At 39.5% G+C, this 26,486-nt stretch overlaps 1 long non-coding RNA gene across 1 annotated transcript in view; it reads left to right on the top strand.

Moving 5' to 3' along the window:
- The first annotated feature begins 6,961 nt into the window (after positions 1-6,961).
- Positions 6,962-26,486, top strand: part of LOC144454427 (uncharacterized) — a 33,018-nt gene continuing 13,493 nt past the window's right edge. Inside the window, exon 1 of the long non-coding RNA XR_013482772.1 lies at positions 6,962-7,071. This is a non-coding gene — a long non-coding RNA (uncharacterized LOC144454427). The remainder of the gene's footprint in view (positions 7,072-26,486) is intronic.

The raw sequence follows: 26,486 nt of genomic DNA, 5'->3' as shown, positions 1-26,486 counted from the left end.
TAGTATATAACAACCATGAACATCTGGAGTGGGATTAGTGAATGATGTTGTTTTGAGGAGAGTCTCATAATGAGTACGGGAAGTTGGGAATATTTCGTTTTCACTTTTGGAACCAATGAGTCTAGGGTGACCTGGAAGGGTAATGAAAGTAGAACCGATACTGGAAAGGAATGCAGAGATGGATGTAATATAATCTAGGGGAGCCAGTTCTCAGTAAGAACCAGAGGATGGAAGGAGCATGAAAGGAAGAGGTCTGAAATGAAGAGAAATTTGTTAATTATAGAAAGGAAGCTTCAGAGGGCACAGCAGAAGGAGTGGATAGATATAGAGTGGGATATTAGAAGGGGGAGAGTTAAGACAGAAAGGGCTAAGATAGCAGATGGCAGGGGATAGAGAAGGAGACTTGTACTTCAGTAGTCTGGGATTCAGTGTCACAGGGATGGGGAACTAAGAGGGACTGTGAGTTTGCTAACCATTGAGAAATGAGTATAGGCAGAGTATCAATGGATAGCAGATGCTCCACAGAAGAAGGCTGGTGAGTAGAATGTTGTCAGCCTGGCTTCAACTAATAGTTTTGTCTGGAGGTCTCCATTCTTTTGTAAAAAAAATTAATTCTAAATTTAACTAACACCAAATTAAATGAGCTTTTCCAGATACAAAATAGAATGGAAAAAAGAAAATTGTCACTTTATTGTGTACAGATTGCTTCTCCTTTCAAGTACATAATAAATTCAATACATAGCTATGAAATCTGTCCTACATGTCTGTGTTTTCTTCTAGCCTTCTTTTGTTCTCTTCTGTGCATTTTTAAAACAATACTTTATTTTCTTTCATTATTCTTTTTTTTGGGGGGGTGAAGAATGGGAGCAATCCTATTACTGTCTTCCCTTTCCCTCATGCCTTCCTTCTCCCCCAGTTCAAAAATAAAGAAAAACAAAACCTTGGAACAAATATGCAAAGCAGAGTCAAGCAAAACAAATTTCCACATTGGTCATATCTGAAAGTATGTCTCCTTCTGCACTTTGAGTCTATCACCTCTGTCAGGAGATGAGAGGCATGCTTCATCTTTGTCCGCTGCAACCCTGGTTGACCATTTCATTAATCAGAGTTCTTAAGTCTTTCAAAGTTGCTTTTGCTTATGGCATAATCTTTTATCAATTGTTCTCCTGCTTCTGCTCATTTCAGTTCCTATATGTCTTCCCAGGTTTCTCTGAACCATCCCTTTCATAGAGAACAATACATTCCATTACAATGGTATACCATAATTTGTTCAGCCATTCCCCAATTAACGAGAACTACCCTAATTTCCAATTTTTTGGCCACTACAAAAAGAGCTGCTACAAATATTTTTGTAGATAAGGATCCTTTTCCTCCTTCTTTCATCTCTTTGGTATATACATGTCTAAGCATGGCATAACTGGATCAAAAGGTATACAGAGTTCAGTGACTTTGGGAGTATGGTTCCAAATTACTTTTCAGAGTGACTAGACCAATTCACAGCTAGACCAGCAGTATTTTAATGCGCCTATTTTCCTTTTAGCCCCTCCAATAATTTTCATTTTCTCTTTTTGTCATTGCCAATATGATGGATGTGAGGTAGAATTTGATGACTGTGATCTTGATGCCTGCTGTGGGTCTAGGAACAAGGACACCACTGGGGCAAGGCCAGAGCAGCAGGCTGACATGAGACAGAAAAGGGGAATTAGCAAAGTCCCTAGGCTTCATAGCCCCAGGCTGGCACAATGACTGTATATACAGCCACTCACCAACGATTCATAGCAAGGGGGAAAAATAACAACCCAGGAGTCAGAAAATCTCTCCAAGATTTTGAGAGAAATTTCTTGGCTAACCTGGAAATATTGGCAAGTCTCCATTTAGTCTGTAGGCTATGCTATGTGCAAGGCAACATTGTCAGATATAGCACAAGACTGGTCCAATTTTTTATAGTACACCAATGGAAAAGTTGTCATCTTGGGAAAGATACAGAGATGTACAAATACTATGGACTCTAGTTCAAGTTCGAGAGAATTTCAGTCACTTTCCTTTTACATTTTGACTCTAGCATCCCAACTTCTAATGTGCTCTCTAAATCATTAAAATAGTTAAAAATCATTTTTAACTTTCTGATTCAAACTTCTGAAATTGCTAACCTAACAGCTGCTATTGCTAAAGCTTATCTACCAGCCAATAGAGAACTGATTCTCACTTTTGGTGGAACTTTCTTGCCGGTGTACACACATGCTATGTGTTTGAGAATAATACCAAAGGAAGGATAGGGAAGGAAATACTCATGAGGAAGTAATTCTCTCTCTCTTTCTCCATCCCCCTTTATATCATAGTAATTTATATAATAATTAATAAATACATACTATACAATTGATTAGAGAATGTAACTGTCCAACTTTTCTATTGTCCCCGGTGCTTTGCATGCAATAAACATTTAATAAATGCCTTGTGCATTCATTTATGATATTATACACGTATTAATTTATAGATACAAGGCATCACAAAAGTTTAAAACTAAAGATTGGACTAAGACTTTTGGGATATTCTATGTGAATGTTTACACACACACACACACACACACACACACACACACACACACACACACACCCATTTCCAATGGTAGCTGGAAACAATCACCATATTTAGGTGGGCACAGAAATCCCTTCTCTCCCAGTGATGAATGATCCAATTGAAATTTCTTGGTGTGCCTCTCTGATGATTTTAGTCTTCAAAAGATTGGAGGAATGAAAGCATTTAACTACTACTCTAGATCTCATTCTGACCAGTAAATAAGAAAACTGGCTCCCAAAGAATAAATACCAGGAACCTTGGAAGGAGACACCATCTTAGAATCAATGATAAATCAAAGGATCCTAGATGGAGAAGGCTACTTAGTTCAAGCCCTTCATTTTACAGATGAATGCAAGGAAGGTGAAGTGGCTTACTTAAGGATACATGAGTAGCAATTAGCAGAGATGAGATTTGAACTCAGGTACTTTAGAACTCAGAGTAAGTGGTCTTCCCAGTGTACCATGCTGCCTTCCAGATATGGAAAGGAAAGCCATGAATGTCATCTTAATGACATTCATTATAGATTTGGGTAGATTTCAAAGAATTCAGAGAAAGGAAAGATGGGATTGCATGACCTAAAATTCTATAGGGAAAGCTGAGCCAAGAGACATCTCAAGTGCAAAAATCTGATGACACAAAGATGTACAATTCTGAAGAGGAAGATAAAGGAGAAATCATTCAAAGTGAACAACATGGTCACACAGGAAATTCATTCTCCATGACTGGGAGAAAAAAAAACAGCTATTCAATTCCCGTTTTGTTCGTTTTTTCTTTTCTTTTCTTTCTTTTTTTTTTAAACTAAGGGGAATGAGCTTCAGACTAAGAAGCGTGAACAAGATTTGTTAATAGGGAACTGAAAGTCAAGAAAAGTGAGATATCATAGGAGAGCATTGTGCTCTCACAATGTATTCAAAACACCAGACCTGAATGAACTGCATTCCAGGCTACTGAAAGAATCTGTGGATATAACTACTGAGCTGTTGTCAATAATCTTTGAAAAGTTGTGTTGGAGAGGAGAGGTGCCAAAGAACTTGTTTGTTTTTTGTTTTTATGGCTAGGCAATGGGGTTAAGTGACTTGCCCAGGGTTACACAGCTAGTAAGTGTTATGTGTCTGAGGCTGGATTTGAACTCAGATCCTCCTGAATCCAGGGCCAGTGCTCTATCTACTAAGCCACCTAGCTGCCCCCTAAAGAACTTGAAATGTCCAAATACCAAACTGGTTTTCAAAAAGGAAAGAAAGCAAATTCTTTAAACTATAACATGGAAAACTTGACTTTGGCAAGATTCTAATTAATTATTGAGGAGGTATTTTGTGCACCTAAAAGGGCTCCATATTCAATATTTTTCTGGCTGATTTGTATGGTGGCATATTTACATGATGATTGCGATGAACCAATATGAGCCTGACAAAGTAAGTCAATAACAATAACAACCATATTTGATTAATAGATCAGGGAGGGCAATGACAAAAACATAACAACAACATATTACATTTAGATAGCATTTGATAGCTGAAAAAGTGCTTTCTTGGGGTAGCTAGATAGAGTGGATAGAGCACCAGCCCTAGAATAAGGAGGACCTGAGTTCAAATCTGGCCTCAGACACTTGACACTTACTAGCTGTGTGACCGTGGGCAAGTCACTTAATCCCATTGCCTAGCCAAAAACAAACTGTGCTTTCCTCCTCCAGTGTTACTTCTATTCTTACTTCCACTGTAAGCCAGGTACCCAGAGGGTGTCTGACCACTTCTTTTCTTGGAGTTCTAGGAGTAACCATCAGAGGTTTGGGTTTCTAACATTATAACTCCTGAACTCCATTCTGATGGGCTTCTAATGATCAATTAAACACAAGAAATCTATTAGCTTTTAGAATATATTTACTGAGAGGGTATAGCAAGAATACCAGTTACAAAATCATTTCTCCCATATCCAGACATACTCCCCTTGAACACACAATGTCTCTGGGGAAAGTGGTCTCAAACGTTAAATATAAAGGTACATGTATAGAGGCCACGAAAGTCAATGGATGGGTCAAGACTCATGCCCTGGGAATCATTTTCTCCCTTTGTGGAATCTTAATGAAGGACAGCTACCCCTTAGGAGTAGCTTTTGGCTGGCTCTGAGGACTTTTGTGTTTCTAGAGCACATATGTGGCACTTCTCTCTGTCACCTGGGTTATGCATGATCCCTGAACCAATTTCTGAATTTTAGATGCTTCTTTTTTCCACTTTCAGCTGTGGGCATATCCTTGGTCATTAATTACAATAACCACTTCAAGTGGACTCTGTTTCTGCCTCTAAATAGCATGGGACCTCTGATGGTTCTTTAAACCTTTTGAAGTTTTCACAAGGTTGTGACCTGTTCATTTCCATATCTTGGTTGCGTAAGATCAAGTAAGAGCTAACACAATGAAGAAGAGTCACCATTTGTTCACAGGCACATGCTGTTTGGGTGGCAGATAGAATACCTTCCCTTCTTTTGCTTCCCCACCAACAGAGAGAGATCACTGTTATTCCTTTCATATGCAAGCTCAGTTCTAGCTCAACACTTCCTGAAACATCAGTTCTTCCAACTCTGCAGCCAATTAGAAGATTTTTAGTCATTATACCATATCAACCCCTCAGTCACTCGTGGTTGGAAATAAGCTCCTCAGAATTCCACAACGGATTGGAATTAGTCAAGGAATATCTGAACATGCACTGTATAACTCACCAGGAATCTGACCATGCACTGAAGTCTTTGTTAGTCAGTTTCCCCATTATACTCACAACAATCCTGTAAGATAAGTAATGTATTATTATCCCGTCTTAGAGATGATTAAATTGAAGTTCATAGAATTTAAGTAATAATGATAATTAGCACTTATATGGTGCTTTAAGATTTCAAAGCACTTTAAAAATATTATCTTATTTGATCCTCACAACCGCCCTGGGAGGTTATTTTACAGATGAGGAAACTGAGACAGAAAGAAATTAAGTGACTTTGTCATGGTTACAAAGAGTGTCTGAGGTCAGATTTGAACTCAGATTTTCTTGACTCCGGGTTCTATCTACTGTACCACCCACAGACGTTGTCATATTCACATAGCCAGCAAGTGCCCAAGCTTGGATGCAAACTCAGAAATAACTTCAAGTTTAATATTCCTCCACTATAACAGACCATACTAGAATTTTAGTAAAGCATTTGACAGACTTTTCATCTATTTGTGATATACTTGTGGACAAGAAGAAGTTGTGTGGTATGAGCAATTGAAAGACCGAATCCAGAGGGTTAGGCTTAATAAATTGGTTTCAGTCTGGAGAGATTTCTAATGGAATGTCACAAGGTTCTGCTTTTCTCTGCGCTCAATATTTTAATCAGTGATTACTATAATGGCATTTATGGCAAGCTTCTCAAATTTGCTGATGACATTGAAGTTGAAAGGAACAGTTAACGCAGGAAATGACAGAATCAGGAACCAAAAAGGTCTCTGTAGGAAAAATGATGGATTCAATTTAATTGGATGAAATTCAACAGAGTTAATGTGAAGATCTACATTTGGGTTAAAGTAAATCAAGCAAGCAAGTTAGGGTGGGAAACACATAGGGAGACAAGAGATCACATCAAAAAATAAATCTTGGATTTTTATTGAACTGCAAGTTCAGCGTGAATTAAAAAGTTAAAGTATTTTAAAGTGTTTTAGTTGAAGGTTGCTGTTGTTCAATCATGTAAGACTCTCTGTGACCCCATACTTTCCGTGGGGTTTTCTTCTCAAAGATACTGGATACTGGAGTGGTTTGCCATTTCCTTCTCCAGTAGATTAAGACAGAGATTAAATGACTTGCCCAGGGTCACACAACTAGTAACTGAAGCCAGATTTGAACTTAGATCTTCCTGACTCTAGGCCCAGAGCTCTATCCACTGAGTCATCTAGCTATCCCTGATTCAAGATTAGTGAAAGATTGGAGATTCAGAAATAAGGAGTGTATAGTCTTATTGCACTCTGCCCTGGTCATATAATATTTGAATTATTGTGTTCTGGCTCTGGGGAGGTACAGTGAGATGATTAGTTCATTTTTGGCAGGTTGAGTTGGAAGTATTGACAGGACATCCAGTTGGAGATGTCCAACAGGCAAGTAAAAATACAGTATTGGATTTCAAGGAAGGAATGAAGGCTGAAGGTATAGATTTAGTAGTTGTCAGAATAAAAGTGGCACTTGTCATCAAATAAGAGAGTAGAAGATAGAGCCTTTGAGATGGTAGGAGGAGGAGAAACAAAAGGAAAAAGAACATCTTTGAGTGGTAGAGGGAGAACCAGGAATAGAACAATGTCATGGCAATAAAGGAAGAAGACATCATAAAGGAGAGTCTAGTCAACAATGTCAAATGCCATAGAGAAGTAGAGGAGAAAAAGGACTGGGGGAAAAAAAGGTCATTGGATTTGGTAATAATGAGTACAACCTCGGGGTCTCAAAGAATTGTGAGAATGAAATCTATGATAAAAGGAGTTGGGAGGTCAGTGAGTAGTGAAAAAGTAAAGGTAAAAAATGTAATATGTTTTTTCTAAAAGTTTGGTTATGTTTTTAAAAAAATTTTACACATTTCCTTTTTCAAGTTGCAGATTCTCTCCCTCCCTCCAACCCCTCCCCCACCTATTGAATAAGTAAGCAATATGATACCTATTATAGAGATCAAGCTATGCAAATCATACCCATATTGTCATTTATCCTTGGCTCGAAGAGGACCAGATATCACAGGTGATGCTTTGATTTGTTCATGAATTAGATTTAAAGTGAGTCAGAGTTGCATAAAGTTGTCAGCCTCACTCTTTCTTCCAAAGACAGACAAAAGTCAAGACAACTGGTGATGGCCTGGGTTGCAGTGGATGACCTTGGCATCTTCAATGTCTGACTAAGTGAGTTTGAAACGCTCCACAGCTCCTGTGTCAGCCACCTTCTGGCCACTGGAACAAATTGTTCTCATTTGCCCATTTCACCAGGGGAAGTCTTCACACGCTTGGGGTAGACATCCCCCTAACTCTCCACCAATGGGTCTGAGGACTGTTGGTTACCCTCAACCTGGTTTAGCCTGTCTGCCCAGTGGTTTAACCTGGGTGTGGCTGCTGTGTATACTACAACTTCTTGGAGTCACAAATGAGAGTTAGGTGACAGGTGGCCACCAAAGACGGATGAGCAGCCCTGAAAAGTGCTCCGAAAGCCCTCATGCCAGAGGTGTTAGTCCTCCCTGAACACCCCGATTCCATATTAACCATAGTTTTTGTCAATTAGTAGACAGAGGTTATAGTTTGAGGTGATGGCATGATTGAGGGAAGGCTTTTTAAAGAAAAATAGGGAAGCATGTTTGTAGATCAAGGAAAAGTCAATAGAGGGAGAAAAATGAGAGAGGAGGGATGCCTGAAGGAACAAGATCCTAGAGAACCCTAGCCTTAGCAAGGAGGAAGGCCACCTTCTCCTTGGAGAGTGCAAAGAAGGAAGAAAGGATGGGAAGTATCCATTTTTTGAGGTGTGGGGGAGAGGATTGAATGAACTCAGCTCTCTGTAGTGAAAAGTACTGGATATAGTCAAAAGAATGCAGGTTCTGCTATTTAATACCTGAGCATCCTTGGGCAAATCGTTTAAGCTCTCTGGGCCTCATTCCTCTCAATTAAGGGGTGGGACCAAATGACCTCTAAGATCCCTTAAAACTAAATATTATGATCCTGTGATGTTGAGCTCCTCAAGAGCTAGGATTACACACTGAGTGAGCAACTGGTAATCAGCAGGAGCCTCTGAAATCCCTTTTAACACACCCCATCTCTCTCTGGGCTTCAGTTTCTTCATTTGTGAAAAGCAGGAGTTTGACTAGGTGGGCTTTAAGGTCCCCTCCGGATATAGATCTCTGATCCTATGAAATCACAGGTCTGATCTCCCCAAAATGGATTTGCCAATGTCCTCATTTTCCAAACTCTTCACAAACTGCCTGTAAGTTAGTGTTCATTAGCCCTTCAGGAGTAGAAGGATAGGAGTGTGAAGGATGTGGGGGAAACCTGCTAACTTCATCCACCCTGTCAATGTTATAAATTCTTTGTTGTCGTTCGTGGTTAAGCAGCAAATTCCGTGGAAAAACAAAAATGAATCAAAGTTAGGGTCGCAGTTCCCAGTGTGGTCACAAGGTGGCGGTCTCTTGCACGGATTTGTAGAGCTTCGAGGCGGTCGACTCTAGTTGCTTTTCAACCTTAAACACTGAACGCCATTAATTTTTTTTAAAGGTAGACCAGTCCTCAGAGAAATAGTTTCAATGCAAGAGAGCCCTCAAAACCAGGCCTTCAATCCAACATTGGCGCCCTGTGCATGGGGCTCGGGAAGATTTCTGAGTGAGGGGTGAGGGGTAGGGAGGGGCAAGGTGCGAGAGAGGGGTATCCCAGAACAAGATTTCTGACCATTCTGAGAAGATGCTGAAGCCCTTGCAAAATGGGGAGGGTTGGTTTGGGGGGGAAGGGCTGGGATATCATTATAGCCTAATTCCGGCTTCAAAAGCCTTTCCAAACAGCTGGCTTTCTGGAGCACCCGCAGGTGCGATTTGGTCATTAAAGAAAAAAGAGAAAAGTATCATTGGATAGAATTTCTTTTTATCATCCTGTATTAAGAGAGAGAAACTGTGCGGGAAAAGAGAAAGAAAGGCACTCTCTTGAAGGGTTGCAACCCTCTTGCAGGGTTGTCTGGGAAGCAAAAAGCCAGAGGGGCTCATGTGGATGGGGCCTGGGCTCCAAGGAGCTCGGTGTCTATTATAGACATTCTTCTAATGATGTCTGAAGACGGGAGTCCAGCGGGGTCCCCGAAGCTCTGCTCCATGGCAGAGCCGAAATGGAGAGGTACTCCCAGCAGGGTGAGCAGGGAAACGCTTTCAGGGCAAGCTGAAGCACGACTTCAAATCAGGCAGCTCCAGCTACAGACCACAGCCAGACCTTTTCTTCCCTCAGGGAAGCCCACCGTGGAGCAGGGAGCAACAGGTGGGCCCTCTTGAAGCAAGGGCTTGGGACCCACGCTGGCTTCAAGAGGCTGAATTGCAGAGGATGCTACAAATAGGAGCGGGCAGCCACAAGCCCGGCTCAATGCAGGGCGGTGGCTAGGGATTCTGGTCAAGCAACAAGCTCTCAGCCACAGTGGCAGGCAGGCCTGTAAGCTCAGGCATGCATAAAGCAATTTGATCCTTTTTAGCCAATGCATTTCTCCCCTTCATGTACAATATAGTTCAGCCAAGCTGGCCTCTTTACTCTTCTGAGAACATAAGCATTCCATTTCCCACCTCCTTGTGCCTTTTTTGCACTGGCCACCTCCCATGCCTACACTCTCCACCTCACCTTTTCCTAGAATCCCCTCATTTCTTTCAAAACTCAGCTCAAGTCACCTCTACATTAAACCTTTCTCGTCTCTCCCCTCTCCCCCACCCACATGCTATTGCCTGCTCCTAGATGTTTTGTATCTATTTTGTGTATACGTCCAGGCTGTCTCCCCCAATAAAATGTAAAGTCCTCGAGGACTCTTTAACTCTTGTTTTTGTGTCTTTATGTGTACCTGGCACCTAATAGGGATCCAGAGAAGCAATCTATCAACAGTTGATAGACTGACGGGTAGTAATCGCCTTCCGGTATATTATCCACTGGAAAGACAGCAGCAGCAGATCCTAATTCAGCCTCACTTTCTTCTTGATGGGTAGAGAGGTAGACTCTGTCCAGAGCACTCCTCTTTCCTCTTCCGAGTTGCACAGTAGGCATACCACTTGGCAAAGATTTCTTTTAAGCCACTATATTAGTTACAGCAGCAACAAGGACTTCACCACCCAAGAGTTCAGTGCTCTGTAAGTACTCCAATGTTGCCAGCTGTCTTGAGAAGATTTGGCTGCACTGACTATAAAATATGGCAGTACGCTTAAAAGGCAGCTAGTTGATTTTTATGACACTTTAAAAAATTACGTCCCTCGCACAGTGTAATAAATATTTCATTCTTGGGTTACGTGTCCTACTGAGCCTGAACAATTCTCCTATTAAGCAGTGCAATCTTAGATCTATCAGTGAGAAGATAGGTTTTAAGAGGAGGGAGTTTTTGAATTTGAAGGGTTTGTGCTAGTAGGCATTTGGGTTTGAAGGAGGGGTTCCATTTGATGAAATTTTCTTATGGTATTTTGCCCTCAATGTCTTCTTTTTCTTTGTCTTGTCCTACCATAGCTGGCCAGGCAGATGTCTATACTATCTTTGTTAGATTATAGCCTCCAGGCTGTCAGAGACTGGGTCATTTAAAAAACAAATTTTTAGCCCCAGCCCCCTAGCTGCTATGTGCCATATTGCACATGGTTGATCTCTGATTTTAGCAGTATACGGGAAATTCCTTTGTATTAACTCCCTTTACCACTGCAGATCAGCAATGTATCTGCAATTTAGAATCATAGGACCATTGCTTTAGAATTGGAAGGGACCTCATAGACCATTTAGCCTAACCTCCTCATTTTGTGGATGAGGAAACTGAGGTCCAGAGAATTGCAGTGACTTGTTCAAGGCCACAGAAATGATAATAGCCAGTACCAACATTCAAACATAGGTCCTCTGACTCCAAATCCATTGTTTATTGCCAGTATAATTCTGGCTTCCCTTATAGTCTTAGAGCATAGGTTCCCAAAGTTGGTGATACCGCCCCCAGGGGGGTGCTGGACCCATAGAGGGGGTGAGAGTAGCCTCAGGTGGAGTTGTGGGACATTGAATAAAAATAAGGAGGCTGTGGAAGCATAAGGAAGGAAGAGAAGATAAGAAAATTTTGAAAAACCGTTGGTACACATTTCACCTGTTGTGTAATAAAGTTGAAGTCCCAGTGATTACATTATTTTCCAAATAAACTCACAAAATGCAAGTTATAACCTATCAGTGGTCAAGTCCACCAACAGGTCTTAATAAGCAGGTGTTGGCAGCTAAGCGTGTAGCTCATTGTCAGTAAATTCAGCATGTATAGGCAGTAATAGGTGCATGTAATGATTTGTTTATAATACTATACTATACAGATATATGATGCAATATTGCATGATCGAAATTTCAATGCAGAAAGAAAACACAAATTTACAATAAATTATTAAATTTAAAATGCATAATTTTTTTAAAAAGTTTTTAAATGACTCAAATATTTAAAAAATCTCTAAAGGGTTAAAGAAAGCAGATTGGGGGAGCACTGTAGGCCAAATAAGCCTGGGCACCTCTGGATTAGAGAATTGCTTGGAGGCAATGAGAGATCAAGGGATTTCCCTTATAAATGTAGAGAGCTGCTTGGGGGCAGTGACTTAGCTATGGTCATACAACTAGTATGTACCAAAGTCAGCACTTGAACCCAGGTCTTGCTCCCACCAAGGTTGGCACCCTATCCACTCTATCATGCTGCTTTTCTTTACAGTTGGGCACTTTATGAACATATGAGGAATTGAGCAGATATTATTAGAAATATCACATTTGGTCAAGGCCAAACGATCACCACAGTGCATCATTAACTCAGCATACAAGATGACCCCAGGGCATGTCAACCAAGAAATACCCTAAATTGGATTATTGAGATAAATGGCACAGCTACACAATATAAGCAGCCGATGTGCTGACCAGGCTGCTGATTCTCTTTGTGATATTTAAAGCTCTGAACAGTGAATGGGGACAAGTATGTCTTCAAAAAACTGCATAAATTTATTAAATGTCTTATTTTCTTTTTGCAAAATCTGAGTCAGTAGTAAAGAATTTTAGGACTGTACAATTATATACTGTCATTCTTGTATAAAGATTAGTGTTATTACTGTCAATAATAATAGGTAACAGTGCTTTAAAGCCTGCAAAAAGCTATACATACATATCACATTAAATAATAATAATGGTTAGCATTTATGTAGCATCTATTATGTGCCAGGCACTATGCTAAGCACTTTACAGGTATTATCTCATTTGACTTTCACAACAATCCTTTTAGGTAGGTACTTTATTGTCCCCATTTTACAGGTGAGAAAACTGAGGCTGAAAGAGATTAAGTGACTTGGTCAAGGTCTCACAGCTAATAGATAACAGATGAATTTGTATTCAGGCATTTTTTACTCTAAGGTTAGCATTCTTATTCGCTCTGTAAAGCTACAATGATTACTGGGCACTTAAAGTAGTTGTTTTTTTCTTTATAGCAGTGGGGACAGAATGGCACTGATTCAACCACACTCCATCTCGTGTCTCATTCTCAAGACTTTGTGAATTTGCGAGATATCAGAATGGCATTTATGACCATGCACCAAAATAAAACTAAGACCCTGGACTTGTTAGCACTCAGTATTCTAACCAAGTCAATTGACTAGTCACAACCCTCCTTCTGCTCTGTCTTTACCCTCTTGTTGTTGTTCAGTCGCGTCCAACTCTTTGTGACCCCATTTGGAGTTTTCTAGGCAAAAACACTGGAGTGGTTTGCCATTTCCATCTCCAGCTCATTTTACAGATGAGGAAACTGAGGGTTAAGTGACTTGCCCAGAGTCACACAGATAAGGTCAGATTTGACTCAGGAAGATGAGTTTTCTTGACTCCAGGCACAGCATTCTATCTACTGCACCAACCTAGTTGCCCCCTATCCTACTCTGCCCTAAACAACCCTCCCCTCCCAAGATGGAAGACTTGAAAATAAATTCTTTTTTCTTCAAACTATAAATCATTCCAGCTTAAAATATTCAAAAACTAAAATAGTGACTAGCAAATAAGACTTTTCCTTAAAATGCTAAGAGGACAGGTTAATATTAAACATAAATCTCATTTCAGAACTGAGTATATCTTATGTGACCTCGAGAGATTCTGACTTCTATCTAGATTGCTTTAAAAAAAATCAGTAATATTAATGTTCCCCTAGAAGGGGATACTGTGCCCAATGCCACTCAAATTCCCTGAATATTAAGGTGAAGAGATGGGTCTTTGGTCATCCCACTAGTAAGGGGCAAGTGAGTCCAAGTTCAGAACCTTTTTTTTTTTTCAATCTAACCAATGCCAGGGTAGCACCAAGAATATTAATCAGTAAGTTGCAAGCCAACAGGTTGACTGATGTGGCAAGACCTATAGAAGAGAGAGTCTACTTGCCTGTGTTATACTAGAGAACAGAATATGGTTCAAATGATGGAAAGGTATAGAAATACAAATTTAGGTTTAATGTTAGAAATAACGGTCTAAAAATGAGAGCTATCCCACAACGGAACAGGCTGTCTAGGGAGGAAACCTCTTTCAGTCACCAGAAGAACTTTCTAACAAGAGTTTTCTGCAAAGCTCATGTCTGCCTAATTGGTATTCAAGTAGGGTGTAGTTGATCCACTATTAAGGATGCAGTAGAGAAAAATCATTTAAAGGGTGGGATGGTGGCCTGGAATCTAAGGGTTTAAAATTCAGGGGTAGGGAACCTTTGGCCTTGAGGCCACATGTGGCCCTCTAGATCCTCAAGTGTGGCCCTCTGACTAAATCCAAACTTCACAGAACAATAACTTAGACAGGGTCACAAAGGCAGAATGTGTCAGAGGCAACACTTGAACCCAGGCCTTTCTAACTTGAGACCACTCTATCCACTGTAGCACATTGTCTCTCTTAGATGTACACATGTATGTATGCATATATACGTATGTATATGTATGTATGTATGTATACACACATATATAAACCCAATATACACATATGCATCTACACATGTGTATTGTATGTACATACATTGTATCCCATTCTCTCTTTACATTTCTCTCTGCCTTTTAGAATCCCTAATTTCCTTCAAAATTCTGCTCAGATATCACCTTCTACATTAATTGTTTCCTGATCCCCCTGAACTGTTAATGTCTCTCACCATTTTTATTTATTTTATTTTGTATGTACTGCATGGTTATATGTTGTCTTTCCAGAAAGAATGGTACTTGAGAAGAGGGACTGATTCATGCTTATCTTTGTATTTCCAGGCACAGTGCCTGGCAATGTGTATATGTAATATATAAGGATATAATTACATGAATGTGTGTACATATACACATGTATCTACCTACATGAATCCAGGTTCATACAAATATACACTCATGAGCCTACACATATACATATATATATATATATATACACATATATATACATATATATGTGTATATATATATATATGTGTATATATATATATATATGTACAAGCTCATGCAATAGACACAGTGCATGTAATACACACATGCATGCATATCTGGCACTTAATGGCTGTGAGACCCTGGCCAAATTGCAAAATCTCTCTGTGCTCCATTCCTATGCTTCTTAATATTTTTTGGTCCCAGGACATCCTCCGTACTCTTAAAAATTATTGAGGACCCTCCAAAGAGCTTTTTAAAAAATTTATGTGGGTTATATTTATTGATATTTGCCATATTAAAATGAAAATGTCTCAGCATTACTATGAAGAGAGTTTTGACTTTCGGATATCCTGGGGTCCCTTGACAGCACTTTGAAGATCATTGCTCTGGGCAATTTTTTACAGAAAAGATACTATCTGCATCAACATAGGGAATTTCCTCATCTGAGAGTTCACTATGTCAAAGATCACAGGCTCAGTCCATATTCCTCTGTATAATACAACAATACAAGGTAGCAAATCATAAGTACTAAATTAGTCCTACATGGCAAGTATTTTGGGAGTTTAGAGGAAAGTGTCATCTCTGAGGTCTGGGGCTATTAAGGAGGAGGTTGGGTCTTGCTGAATCCCAAAGGAAAGATAAAATTTAGAGAAGAGGGGGAAGGTATTCTAGGAAGAGGGAATAACATTAGTAAAGGTACAGAGGGAGGAATGTACATGGGGAACAATGAAAATGTTATTTTGACCGAAGTGGGGAGTTTATGAAGGTGAACAATGGGAGATAGGCTGAAGAGAAGAGTGGAGAGCAAATTGTGAAAGGCCTTGAATTTCATTGGAAGGCATTCATTCCCCATTGGTGTCAAAGTGGCCAAACAGTGTTCAAAAATGCTGGAATTATCTGTGATTTTCTTCTGTGTGCTGAACTCAAGACCTCGGAACTACTCCCAGCCATGCATGTGACAACTCTTCCTTAGATTAATAAATAATTTGCACAGGGTCATACAGGTAGAAAGAATCAGAGGCTGAGATTTCAGTTCATGTATTCCTGATTCCAGGCCCAGCATTCTATTCATTATTAATTTGTCTAAGAATAAGGAGATTTTGTCCTAAAGTAACTGCCATGGGACGTAATGAAGAGTTTGATGTCAGTCTGCCAGCATTCTGGAAGTCTTACTCTGTTGTTGTCCTTCTATGTTTTTTTTCCCTCCCTTTTGATCTTCAGGTAAACAAGATAGAGACTGCAAAAGAGGAATAGGACATGACCCTGATATTCTGTGGTACTCAAACATCTGCCACATTCAAATTCCTTACTATTCAGAATTTACCTGAGTTTTGACAGTTATTGAAAACACACTTCTTAACATTCCATTGTTCATAGATGTAAATGTCACAAAGAGAATCAATAGCCTGGTGAACACATAGTTGGTTATATTGCAGAGTTACGCCATTTTTCTCAATGTTGCGATTTAGGGGATTTCTTTTTTTTTTTTAAGGCAATTGGGGTTAAGTGACTTGCTAGTCACACAGCTAGTAAGTGTCAAGTGTTTGGTCTGAGGCCGGATTTGAACTCAGGTCTTCCTGACTTCAGGGCCGGTGCTCTATCCACTGCGCCAGCTAGCTGCCCCTTATGGGATTTCTTAGTCAGCTTGCTCTGGGGTCTCTTTGTATTTGGAGTTAATGAAGCCCTCTTGTAGCTCTCTGGCCTCAACCAAACTTGAAATCCAAAAAGGTCCAAAACAAGTCAATGTTACTGCATTTTAGCATGTAAAGAATAAAAGGACCACTTTTTGCAGTATAAAAGCAACTTAAGAAGGAAATGGCTAGTATCATCAGAAATTTGTGTCCAAAGCTATAGAACACTAGAATAGCCTGGCTATAGAAAGTAGTCAACAGATTTCCCAATTAAACAATATTCTTATCTAGTGACTCTTTGGAAAATTTGACCTTGGCCAAGCTTATCTCTAGCTCATCATTTAATGATGCTACTACTGATGCCTAATTATCATTTCTAGACATGCTCTTTCCAAGTTAAACATCTTCATTTTGTGCTTTTTAAAAATAAGTTTTTATTGATGTCTTTTTTTTTTACATTACCATGGTTCCCTCCAGTCTTCTTCCCCCTCTCAGAGAACCATTCCATATGATTAATAATATTATAAAAAAACAAAAAAAGAGGGGGAAGAATCAGCATTACTGATCAATATACCAAAGAAGTCTGAAAATGTGTGCAATGTACATTTGTGAATTCTCACCTCTGCAAGATTTGGGGTGAGTTTTTTCTCATACCCCTTCTGTCATGCCTTGCTTCTCCTTTATACTTTTGAAGCATTTGCTTTTGATTACGTGTGTATTTTCTTTCTGTTTACATTATAGTTATTGTTTTCTTGGCTCTGCTTGCTTCACTTTGTGTCAGTTCATGTAGATTTTCCAAGCTTTTCTGTATTCATCACATTCATAATTTCTTATAAAGCAGTAATATTCCATTATATTTATGTACCACAAAGGCTATTCCCTAATCTATGGGCTTCTATTTATTTCCAATTCTTTGCTATTACAGAAAGTGCTGCAATAAATAGTTTGATTCATGTAAAGACTTTCTTAAGCTCTTTCATTTTGGTATCTCTCTTGACACCACCACTTTGCAAAAATTCATGGAGAAGCAATGATCAGGGTAGCTAGGTAGTACAGTGGATACCATACCCTCTCTGGAGTCAGGAGGACCTGAGTTCAAATCCAGCCTCAGACACATAACACAGACTTTGGGCAAGTCATTTAACCCCAACTGTCTCGTAAAAAAGAGAGAAGCAATGATCTTGGATTCTAGTTATGATTCCATATTTCAATAATGTCTGATAACGTTATCAAAAAAAGATGAATTCGTAAGACTTTTGGAAATCCTAGCTCATTTAATATATCAGGTACCATATTTTGAAAAAGAGAAACATACAAATTAGAACTTCCAATATTAGCATTCATCCCCAATGCAATCCATAATGTACTAACTCAAAAATAAAGGCAAAAATTCCTGGGAATACAACCTCCTTTGACTCTGCTGAGCTGCTTAATTTTCTGCTGAATAATCCCTCACTGACCTACCTCTTGAGACTGATCAAACCGTACCATTAACTGTGGAAGATCCCAGATTATCTTGTATTTTGGAGTGCAGATAAAGGACATGGCCAGCAGAAAAATTGCGTGAGAGCCTCAAGCTCTTCCCAAACTATAAATATGAGTTTTCCATCCTTTTATGAGAACAACTTCATTATTCTAGAAGGTGGTTGTCACATAATAGTTAGCATCTATTTAGTTCTTTAGGTCTGAAAACACTTTATGTTTTCTCATTTGATCCTTGTGACATGCTATGAAATAAAGTGCTATTTTATGCCCATTTTACAGATGAGGAAGCTGAGGAAGCCAAGATTCCCTGACTAGTAAGTTTCTGAGGCATGACTTAAACTCAGGTCTTCCTGACTCCACACGCAGCAGTCACTCTGTCTACTACATCAGCTAGCTGCCTGTACATTATCTTAGTTACATATATCCAGGAACTGCTCACATGAAAATGTTAACTAGAAACATTTTCTCTTGTCCTAGAACTGATTCTGATACTGAAAAGACTATAAAGGAGTCTAAGATAGGCTATATCTAGTAAGTCATCTCCTTTTTTGCATTAGATTATCAGAAAACCTTGGTCAAGACTCCACGTTAATTTTATATAAAGCAGTAACTAGTAATTTTGGAAACCAGAACATATAGCATTAAATGTGGTGTGACAGGCCATGGATACCATCCCATTGTAGTGAGACAAAGACCTAGGGACACTACAAGGTCACCATCTGTAATGCAATATTCTTTCTAATTTGTCTATGGTGCTGAAGGGGTGAAAATGACGTCAGAGAAAACATTGTGAACTTTAAAGTCATAGTATTGTAATAGGAGTTTGAGAACTGATTGGTGTCCCAGGATGTTCAGATGGATACACATTCCCTTTAACCTCAGAGAGTGATTTGGACTATCGTGATCTCTAAGTTACAAGGCAGACATGAGTCATGCTTGCAAATTTTTTTAAAAATTTTAATTAATTATTTTTAGCTTTTAACATTCACTCCCATAAGCTTTTGAGTTTTCCGTTTTCTCCCCTTCCCTCCCCTCTTCCCTCCCCAAGAAGGTATGCAATCTGACATAGGCTCTCTCTCTATATATATACGTTCGTATTAAATATATTTTCGTATTAGTCATGTTGCAAAGAAGTATTAGAACCAATGGGAGGAATCACAAGAAAGAAGAAACAAAACAATAAAAGAAAAAAATAGATCAAGTAGTATGCTTTGATCTGCTTGAAAGGTTTTAAAGAGACATACAGTTTGTAAGAGGTCAGAGGGACATGAGCTTAGCAGTAACAGCTTCAGTAGCAGTTGGTGAGATAGGGTCTTCAGTCCTGTTGGGAACTTAATGATCCTAGCTAGAAAGAACCAATGGGAGCATCAGACACAAAAAGAAACTGAAGGGTAGTTGAACTGTGACTGAAAACTCAGAGATTGAGCTGGACCACTGAGCCCTAGGTGAGCACCTCAGAGCAGAGAATTCATTCTGAAGCTCTTGGTTGTACTTACCTCTTCAAAGTCTAAGGTGAGGGGGAGGGTTCCAAAAGGTTTACTTTCCTCCAAATTTCCCTTCCCCATGCCTATCCATTTATAGGCCTTATAACATGCCCTCTTTATTTCCTTTCCCTAAATATTTCACGTATTATGACTTTGAAGGGTTAGCTGGAAATATACAAAAATTAAATTAAGGCAGACAGCCAAATTGTCTAAATGTTCAGGATTTTCCTAACATTCTGGGGGCCCTGAGCTATTGTGATTTTAACTTTTCATTTCATACAAACTTGATTAAATAGAAAGGAAAGATGCCATATGGATCTGAAGGCTATTATATTGCTCCCAAGCTAAAAGCAAGGTCATTGTTATAATAGGATGTGGCTGATTAAGTCTCTAGAAAAAGGACATGCAGGAAGAAGGCAGTGACTGAAGAAAAGGTCTCACCTTAAACCACACCTCAGGAAGGTCTTAGAAGAATTCAGTTCTTCTTTCTAGAAGGGAGGACGAGTTAGAAAAAATCAAGCACCAGCTGAGCGTTTTTACCCTCTACAGAGATACCTGTTGGTGCTAAACTATCTTGTAAAATTATTATTGAAATATTTTTTGGCCCCAAAATTTGAGTGCCCAGGAAGAAGCCTGACTCACTCTTTCCTAGTTAGGGCTCTGATTTTATGGGATCATTCCAGAAGGAGAGTTTTTGTGTGGTCTTCTCAAATGGCTCAAAGCACTCTTGTCTTCATTAAAACTTCTGCTGCAACAATCATAATTAATTGTAAATGTGCCAATTAATTACAAGATATGTACTGCTATAAACTGAACAGCTTCACTATAAATATACTGCATTTACCTCAGTTAAGTTTAATGAACTTGTGCACAGGGACCTTATATTAATTATCAGCATCATGCCTTGTCACTCTCAAGCAAATAGACTGAAAGGATGACATTAGATTGCTAAGGATGCCCTGAAGTAGGTAGTTAGAGATGATTAGTCTGGTTTCTCACCACTCAGTGTGTTACTCTTTGTTCAACAGAGGAGTCAATCCTGCTGAATGATTATTAATGGGGTGACATCTTTAGACTTACTTCAACTGTCACCCATCCAGAAAAATCTGAGGATTTATGAGAGGAACACAAATGTGTTCTGGAAGCTTTTCTGTCTGCCAACTATCCTTCACTCCTTTTTACTATGAGAATTAGTCTTTGTTAGGAATTGTGCAGATAGATCGAAGTGGGTCCCTGATGCTAAAATAGAGGTCATAAAGTGTGTGTCATATGAGGTCCAGCATATACCTGGATCAATGTAGCATTGACCTGTTTATCAACTGAGAAAGCATTCTTCCCAAGATGACATGTCAACAGAAGAGCCATTAAAAACATCTTCTCTAGAGCCATCTTTTTGGCTTCACCTACTGAGAACTCAATAAAGTATGAAGTGAAGAAAGGAATAAATTTTCTTTGCCTACTGCAACTCCCGCTTGCATAACACAGACAGCCTGAGAAAAAAAGCACCCCCTTTATTTTTTAGCTAAAAGATTGTATTACCCAAAGGGGTAGAAAGCCATATATGTAGTACAGAGGGAACCGTGGTATAATATACTGCTTTTATTTTCTTTCAGTTATTTAGTATTTTATAGCATCTGAGTTCCCATAATTGTATGCTGCAGTGATTTCCAAGGTAGTTATTGCAGTAATAAAGTTTAGTCATGTTGAAGGCCTTCTTAACTCTCACTAGTTTGCTGAAGCTCCATAAAACCTACCAAACTTCTCTGGTCCTCAATTTCCTTATTTGTAGAATGAGATCTTTGGACTAGATAACTTTTTTTTTTTTAGTGAGGCAATTGGGGTTAAGTGACTTGCCCAGAGTCACACAGCTAGGAAGTATTATGTGTCTGAGACAGGATTTGAACTCAGGTCCTCCTGACTCCAGGGCCGATACTCTATCCACTGCACCACCTAGCTGCCCCTAGATAACTTTTTTAAATTAAATGTGTAATTGAAAAACTTTATTTTTAACATCAGTACAATCCACTAAATATATTTAGTAACTTATCTTGAAATTAATTAATTTATATGCATGAAGTATCAACAATGTTTCAGTTAATACCTCAAAGCCTGTATCAGGAATCTTTGTCCTTTTATTCATATTCACATGTTGTCTTATGTGATCAGTGAGGGATTGTGTGGTATAGCGGAGTAGGCTTTGGCCTGTTCAAGTCTTGCCCTTGAGACATATTGTTTGTATGAAGTTGGCTGAACACGTTTCTTAACCTTTCAGTGTGCAAGCCCTAACCCCCAGAAATTTCTAAAGACTGTAAATGGAAGTACAGTTGTCCACATGTATTGATACAGAGAGCTTTCTACATTAAAAAAAATTATAGTCCAGTCCAAAAAAGACCTTTCCAGATCCATGTTTCCTTGCATTTTATAGTCATAATGAATTTATAGTATTCCATTACTTTAATGTAAAATAATTGATCTTCTCTCCTCCTCAACTCCTGCCCTCATACTAGAGGACTTCAATATACATATTGATCCTTCCTCAAATACCATAACCACTCAATTCCTCAACCTATTGTCCTTTGGGGGGCAGAACCAAGGTGGCAGAGTGAAAGCAATGACTTGCTTAGGCTCTCCCCCAAACCCCTCCAAATACTCATAAAAAAAATGGCTGTAAACAAATTCTGAAACCTATTGTCCTTTCATGAGCTACTCCTCAACCCCATCTCAGTTACATGCAAAGATGGTCATATTCTTGATCTTACCATCACCTATAGGTGTACCACCTCCATGTTCAAAAATTCTGAAATCCCCTTATCCACCATAATCTATTGACTTTTCATCTCTTCTTCTGCTTTCCTTTACATAACCTTATCCTCCATTCTCAACATGACCTCCAAGCCCTTACCTCCTCCATTCCCTTCCATTTCCCCTGTACTAGCCTCTCTCTCTTCTTCCCATCTTAACTCATTGGTGAACTAATTCAACTGTACACTGTCCTCCTCTCTCGAATTCCTAGCCCTCTTATATTGTGGATGACACCCAGCCAAGCCTCCACCTTCGGTCACTCCCACCATTCACCACCTTAACTCCCATGCTTATGCTGCCCAATGTAGATGGAGAAAATCATACAACTTTTCTTACAGGGTCACTATGAATTTATATTACACAGCCTCAACTAGACCCTCACTGTTGCTAGGCAATCCTACTATACCTCCCTAATCAAGTCATTCTACTCTCCACAGTCGCTCTTCCAAACCTTTCCATCCCTCCCCAAACCTTCTATGGCTCCCCCTCTCCCCACTCTCTCAACTAAGAAACCTTGCCTCATATTTTACAGAAAAAAAAAATGAAGCCATTTGCCATGAACTCTTTCTTCTCTCTTTTTTCTCATCTATCTATCTATCTATCTATCTATCTATCTATCTTTTATCTCATCTATCACTAAGGTGCCATCTGACACTTTCTCTTCCTTCACTCCTATTTCACATGATGAAGTGGCCTTACTCTTTACCAAAGCTGACCCTTCTACTTGTTCAAGAGATCTCATTTCATCCTGTCTCCTCCAATAAATTTCCCCCTCTGTCATCCCCTCTCACTTCTTTTCAATCTTTCCCTCTCTACTAGCTCATTCCCTACTACCTACAAACATACCCATGTCTCCTCTATTCTGAAAAAAACCCTCACTTTGTCCTTCTATCCCCACTATCATCCTGTATCTCTTCTGCCTTTTGTGGCTAAACTCCTCAAAAATACTGTCTACAATAAGTGCCCTCCTCCTCTTTCTCTACTGTCATTCTTTTCTTAGCCTCTTGCAATCTGGCTTCCAACCTACTGCTCTCTCCACAGTTACTAATGATCTCCTAGTTGCCAAATCCAGTGGTCTTTTCCCAATTCTCATTCTCTTTGACCTCTCTGCATCCTCTGACACTGTTGATCTCTCTCTCCTTGATACTCTTCTCTCTAGGTTTTTGGGACACCACTTTCTCCTGGTTTTCGTCCTACCTAGTTGATCACTTCTCCACCTCCTTTGCTGGATTTTCCTCCAGATCACACTGTCTAATTGTAGGTGTTTCCTCAGCGTTCTGTCCTGAGCCCTCTCCTCTTCTCTCTCTAGACTACTTCACTTGGTGATCTCATCAGCTCTTATGGATTTAATTACCATCTTTATACTGATGATTCTCAAATCTACTTTTCCTGCCCCAGTCCCTCTGCTGACTTCCAATCTCACATCTCCAACTATCTTTAAGACATCTCAAACTGAATATACAGTAGATATCTTAAACTCAATATGTTCAAAAAAGAACTGATCTTTTCCCCTTAATCCTCACCCTTCTTCCTACCTTCCCTGTTACTGTAGAGGGCAACACAGTATTCCCATTTCTTCAGGCTTACAACCTAGAAGCCATCCAGAATTCTTCACTATAACTCCCTCCCTCCCCGCACTCCCATATCCAACCTGTTGCCAAGGTCTGTTAATTTTACCTTGGCAATACCTTGATGCCCCCTTGCCTCCTCTAAAACTACCACCATTCTAGAGCAGGGTCTCATCACTTCACACCTTGATTATTGTAATAGCCTTCTGATGGATCTGCCTGCCCCAAGTTTCTCCCCACTCCATTCAGCCACCAAAGTGATTTTCCTAAGTGAAGAACTGACCATGTCATTTCCCTACTCAGTAAACTCCAGTGGCTCCCTATTGTCTCCAGGAGCAAATACAAAATGTTCTGTTTGGCATTCGAAGTCCTTCATTACCTAGGCATTTCATACCTTTCCAGTATTCTTATACCTTGTTCCCTAAAACATACTCTTTGATCTAATGATGATGGTCTTCTAGCTGTTCTATGCACAAGACACTCTACTTCTCAACTCCCAGTATTTTCTCTATCTTCCATGCCTGGAATGCTCTCCTTCCTCTGTTCCAACTATTCACTGGCTTCTTTTAAGTCACAATTAAAGTCCTGCCTTATAGAAAAAGCCATCCCTAACCCTGCTTAATTCCAGAATTATTTCCTACTTATCCTGTATATAACTTGTTTTGTGTGTACATGCAAGTGCATGTGTGTGGGCATGTGTGTATATACACACACATACATACATATGTGAATGTATACTAATATATACATACTTGTGTGTACATATATGTATATGTATACACATGTGTGTATGTTTACATGTTGTCTTTTGCATTAGGCTGTAAACTCCCTGAGGGCAGAGGCTGTCTTTTACCTCTTTTTGTATCCCCAATACTTAGCACAATGCCTGGAATATAGAGGACACTTTAATAAATATTTATTAAATGAATGAATGATTTAATAATTCCCCCATTTTTGAACACTTAGGTTGCTTCCAGTTTTTTTTTTAGTTTCATAAAATGCTGTTATAAAAATCTTTGAATAGGGAGCTCTTGTTTATTGTTGTTTTTAACAACACTTTCAGAACATTTCTCTAACAATAGACTTATTGGGTCAAAGATTTGGATTTTTTTCCCCTTTCACCGCTCCCCAGCTGCCAGAGCATTCTCTAAAAAGATTCTACAGTTTGCAATTCCACCAGCAATGAATATGCACCAATTTGTCCACAAAAAGCATTTATTAAGTACCTACTGTTTGTCAGGCACTGTGCTGTGTGTTGGGGGATACAAAAAACAAAATGAAAGATTGCCTTCAAGAAGCTAATATTCTTTGAGCCAACTAACACTCTATTTCATTGCTTCTAATTATCTTTGACAATTTGAGGAGTATAAAGTGGTGACTCAAAGTTGTTTAATTCCAATGTCACTGGTTGTTAGGGAGATTGAGTATTTTTCCAAGTGATAATTAACAAATGGGCTTCTTCTTTTTGAAATTTATCTGACTGGATAATCTTCTCCCCCCCCCTTATCCAGATCAATGACTCTCTGACCTAAATAGGGCATTTTATTGTTGCCAATGCCCTCCTCCTGCCAAAGTCCTCTTGGGAATTGACCCATAAGGACAAAGAAATTTTAGAACAGCTTTGTAAGCCCAACCTTTGGAATACAAGGTTAAAGCAACTAAATGAGTTCTGGTCAAGAGCCTGGGTCTTTGGTTATTTTTTCTTAAGTGGTGTGTCTGAGGTTGGCATTTCCTGCTTTAAATGAAGGCATTGGGTTTCTGTGGTTTGGGTCTGAAGTCTGTATTCCTGTAGCAAGGAATGTAGTTGGGCTCCTGGGGACTGTCTTAGAGCTACAATTGAAACAACTCTTCCTGATTGCCTGTGGGGTTGACTCTGGCTTCCTGTGGCTTCTCATCAAGTTTACTGGCCCAGAGACAATCTCTCAGCTTTAGAGAGAGCTGTTTTGGTTACCTAGAGGGAGAGACCACTCCTCTGAGCAAAAGCTGTATTCAAGACTCTGCCCCAAATGGGAGGCATTGGCAGAAAGAGAAATAAATACTGAATTCAGATACCATAGCCTCATTGCTAGGGATAGCTTATCAAGGAGACACTGCTTCTGTTCACAGCAGGGGAAGAAGCAGGGAGCCAAGCACACAAACAACCAGCCAGCCACCAGCCAGCCCTCCTCCTGTTTTCTGGAGAGGATGTAAGAGAGCAAGGAAGCCAAAGGCCATAGAGAAATAGCAGGTTGTCTCCACATCCTGCCACCCCCTCAGGTACCCCATTACTAATCCCCTATCCTTGGGCTAATTGGTCCTCTGGCCAGGCTATCGTCTATGGAATAGGTTTTGAGGATGGCCAAGAAAGGCCCTTTACTCTACATCATCCCCAATCCATCTCCATACCTGAAATTCCATAAAAAAAAAATTGATTCCAGGAAAGTCCCATAGTCATGGTGACTTTTTTGTGGAAGAAAAACAGAAAAAAGGAGGGGGCATCAACTATGAAACAGCTGGAAAAATTGTAGTTTATGCTTGTAATCATCTATTACTGAGCCATAAGAAATTATAAATATGAGGAAGTCAGGGAATTGGGAAGACTTGTAGAAACTAATGAAGAAAGTAGAACAAAGAGCTAACATCGATACTAACCACAATAATGTAAAATGTTAATTGATCTATTACTTCATGGAAAACAACACTAAAACCACCAGAATTCAGATCCATGCAAGGATTAGTCTTCATTTCAGAAGACTTATAATGAAATGTATTTCCTACTCTTGACTGAGAGGCAGTGGGTTGTGGGTGTAAAATGTTCCATACACTGTACATACTATTGATGTGTTGGTTGTTTTACT

The sequence above is a fragment of the Phascolarctos cinereus genome, unplaced genomic scaffold (genome assembly GCF_003287225.1).
Source record: "Phascolarctos cinereus isolate Bilbo 61053 unplaced genomic scaffold, phaCin_HiC Scaffold_726;HRSCAF=1367, whole genome shotgun sequence".
NCBI lineage: Eukaryota > Metazoa > Chordata > Mammalia > Diprotodontia > Phascolarctidae > Phascolarctos > Phascolarctos cinereus.
The sequence above is the reverse complement of the archived record's forward strand: the minus strand, read 5'-3'. Positions and strand labels throughout refer to the sequence as shown.